Here is a 4,452-nt window from a genome sequence, read left to right on the forward strand (position 1 = left end):
GAAAGAAAGAAAGAAAGAAAGAAAGAAAGAAAGAAAGAAAGAAAGAAAGAACTAATTCCTAAGCATATTTAAGTCCTTCCCTTCTTGATTCTATTTAGTCTTGCTGACATTAAGTCTCCACAAACACTTCAGCCTCTCATTTCCACTGGCCTTCAGAATTTTCTTGCATTTCATTATATTCAGAAATAAAGTAACATCTGCCAAGAAAATGACTCTTTTTATTATTACCACACATACACTGCTCCACACCCAAGCCACAAGCCATTGCTCATACAGACCCACACTGCTCCATCCCCAGTACTGACTGCTCTGTTCCCCCTGCCAGACATGCACCATCCTCTGTTCTCACCCACATCAAATGTCTCCTTCTCTATGAAGACTTTCCTCATCCTCTAAATTAAAATTAACCTCTCTCTTCATATTCAACCAATATTTAAGTGCCTAAGGAAAGCTGGGCACTTTTAGGTGCAAGATGTACAACAAGAAAAATATATATATAACATGCTGTTCTTCCATTGGGAGAGAGAAACTTTAATTAATTAAATAATGAATACATGTAAAATCTGTTATGATTTATGCTATAAATGAGTAGTTCATGGTACTGTGATAAGGGCGATCTGACCAGTTTTAGGTTACCAGAAACTATGAAGGATCACAAATTTATAACAAGATAACCTAGCAGTTTATAAACCTATAATGACAGAAGACACAAGACTCTTGGGTCCGAGATGCAGATAGTGTTACTCATACCAAAACAGCAGCCACAACAGTACTCTGCATGGCCCCTCACTGCCCAATCTCAGAGCAGCTGGATCAGGAATGGATATTACCTGCTCCTGCAATAAGGTGCAGCACAAAAAAGGAACCTCGAATTTTAGGAGACTGACTCTTGGTAAGACTGTCCATCTGCCCATTTAACCCTCTGGAGAGAAATTAATGTAAATCAATCTCCTCCAGAGAAGAAGGGAAACATCATTACTGCTCTGGAAGGGAAGCAAACGTCTCCAAGGAGGGGAAGAAGGCTTGACTACCCAGGGAGGGTATGTTTCTAGATCTCTCAGGGGAAACACTATCTCTATCTTCCAAGGCTGTTTACTGTTCACACATGCTCAAAAAGCTTGGACCAGTGAGGAATGAAAGAAATCTACAGAGAACTGTCCTCCCATATCACAAAGAACCCAGAAGTCTTCCTGAACTTTTGTGCTGAGATCTGAAGAAGGGGTAGGAATCAGTGGATTTGGGCAGCAGGAAGCATCCACACAGAGGAAGTAACGTGCAGTGCTCGGCACAGGACAAAGCACAGTGTTTTCAAGGAAGTAGCTGCATGGCAGTAGCACGCAGAACTAGATGAATCTGGAAAGAGAGACAGGGATGGACCATGCAGGGCCCTGTCAGCCCATATTAAGGATGTCGTGCCTTACATCAAGAGCAGCGGGAAGCCAAAAATGTGTCTTAAGCCAAGAAATGCCAATGAGATTTGCACTTCAGCAAAGCCAGTCTCTACTTTGTAAAGGATGAACCAGACTGGGGAAAGACATTGTGTTCGGCTTCCCACAGAATTCTGGATTAAAATAAATTCTTCAAGCTTGTCCCCTCCACATTTTACTGTCCCTCTTATACCCCCCACACAATGCAAACCAATACTATGGAACTTCATGCATCATTTGTTGTTCACAGACAATACACAAAGCACTAAAGTATCTTCATTGTTGAATCAGTACTAAGAGAAGCCCCTACCTTCCCACAGCTTCTACTTTAATGTGCTAGAACATGTGAATTTGTTTGTGTAAGGTAAGGTCTTGAATCCTTCAACTTCTCTACTTAGGATACCTCAATGTGTCCACCATCGGAAAGATCTAGATGAAGATGAATGAAATTTGTGAAATGTTCAGCTGCTCTGGAAAATAGTACCTGAATTGGATTAAATCAGCGTGGTTTTGAATGAGGGCTGTGAGTTGGCTTTGGTGGCCTGATACATAAAAGAAGAATATAAGATGCAGCTCGGAATCTAGAACTGTGATAAAAATATAAAAATGTCAAGGCACTGAGGCTCAGTCAGTTAAGCATCCAACTTCAGCTCAGGTTATGATCTCATGGTCCGTGAGTTCGAGCCCCGCCTCAGGCTCTGTCTGACAGCTCAGAGCCTGGAGACTGCTTCAGATTCTCTGTCTCCCTCTCTCTCTGCTCCTCCCCTCTAGGTCTCTCAAAAATAAATAAACATTAAAAAAATTTTTTTAGTAAAATAAATCTGAAATCTTGACTGGCATGATGAGAGAAGCCCAAAAGTTAAGACAAAGGCTGGAAGCATATGACGGGCTAAGAAGGGCAGAGGACACAGTGGCTGCAAGTAGCAACTTCTTCAGAAATAGCTGATTGGTTTTATATACGAGATATCGTTAAAGTGTTACCTTTTGCATTTTCCCCTTCACCACAAATTTAATAACTTTATTTTCACTGCAGCTCCATCAATTTTAGTTTGGATGTGCTATGATTCACTTCCCCAGAGCGTTTGCATAATATGTATCCTGCAGGTTTCATTTCTATAAATCACTGCTTTTTGGGGAGAAGGGGAGTAGATTCCAGGCACGCTCCAGGCTTTGAGTTAAGTTTTGAGACCAAAAAGAGATTGCATATCCTGATTGCTAAGTTATCTCTGTTCACTGAGAAATTATTTTCCCTATAACACTTCCGTTTGTATATTCGATAAAGTTAATATCTGTGAAATCAGTTGATTCTCACTGCACTAAATTATACCAGAATAGACAGAAGATTGACTTCCTGGTATTGACAAGAGAGAACTCTCAATGTCTTTTGACTTATTATCTCTGGCGGTTGGAAAGAATTACAATAACACATAAAATTACTTCACAGGGTATGTTTAGAGAGTAAAGAAAATTAATGGAGGGATGGATTCTTAAGGTATTTTTGCCTTTTGACAAAGATTTCTATTTCCTGTCAAACATTTTCTCTGAAATGAACTGGAGGAACACAATGTAAATTGATTTATCCGCACCTTAAGAAATACCTGAGGTTTAATTGCCTCTGCAATATTTATGCTTACATAAATAATTCAATGGCAAATTAATCCAGCTTTTGTAATTACCTCCCATAGAGGCACATGGCTCAGTCCCAAGGACTTAACTGCGGCTTGATGAAGGTATTTAGGTCACTACAACCAATAAACCATATAGAAATTTTTGAAAACATAAAGAAAAGAAATCCATAGCTTTCAAGCCTAAGCTCTTAGAAAGAAATACAGTATTTGCGGTTGATCCTAACCACTGTGGGCTTCAGGAAACATAGTTCTATTAATGAACTTTCTAAAAATACGTTGTTTTCAACCTCATCCATGAGCTCAAAGCACACCGGATCCTTAAATCCACAGTCAAGGGACACCTTTCCCCAATCAGTGTACCTCCCATACAACCAGGTACAAACAGCGATCTCCTCTGCAGGGTTTCGTTCATCATCTGCAGTCAGCCTATGTTGAGCTGTTCATCTCCTTTCACTTTGCACACTGTCTGCTCCTCCCCAGAGCTAAAGCTGTAGTCCTGGACACAGCCTTCAAATAGAGGGGAGGCAGGTGAACTCAGTGCTGGCATCTTACTGGAGCCTTCACCAGCCAGGTGATAGCTTTCTCTTTTTTCAGGAGTTTATATTTAAGGGGCGCCTGGCTAGCTCGGTCGATTAAGCGACTGACTCTTGATTTCAGCTCTCAGGTCATAATCTCATGGGTCATGGGTTCAAGCCCTGCATCTGGCTCTGTACTGACAGCACAGAGCCTGCTTGGGACTCCCTCTCTCTCCCTTTCTCTCTGCCTCTCCCTTCCTCGTTCTGTCTCTCAAAATAAATAAACTTCAAAATAGAATTTATATTTAAGAAGCCAGGATGCCCCCCCAAAAAAGATAAAAATCATATACCCTATCATTCACTCATTGGAATGGTGACTAAAATTGCCATAGAATTTTAGAGCTTATTACATGGTCCAGGTGCATTGTCTGCTTATTCTATTCCTAACTCAACTGTGAAGGAATTAATGTAACTCAGTTGCATAGCCAAAGAAGCATGGGTCCAAAGAGGTTGAATAGTTTTCTCCACATGAACAAGATAATAATTTGTAGAGCCAGGTTCAAAAGCATATCCTCTCACCCCAGCCTGTATGCACTCTGAGGGGAGGTACTTCGGTTCACTGCTCTCTACCAAGACCTAGAACAGTGTCTGCACAAAGACTCCTGGGAAATACTTGTGCAATGATGGATTGTAAGCCCCATGCTCTTTGCTCTGCACCCTATTGTTTTCCTGGAAACCTATGATACTTCCACACTCCCTTCTCCTTCCCACATCCAGCCTGTCCTTCCAATTTAGGTGATTATCATCTAGACTTCAAAACAACACTGACATCTCCTTCATCATAAAGCCTTCCTACATGATTCCACTCATATAAAATTATCT

The sequence above is a fragment of the Herpailurus yagouaroundi genome, unplaced genomic scaffold (assembly GCF_014898765.1).
Source record: "Herpailurus yagouaroundi ecotype Mexico unplaced genomic scaffold, PumYag 159, whole genome shotgun sequence".
Taxonomy (NCBI): domain Eukaryota; kingdom Metazoa; phylum Chordata; class Mammalia; order Carnivora; family Felidae; genus Herpailurus; species Herpailurus yagouaroundi.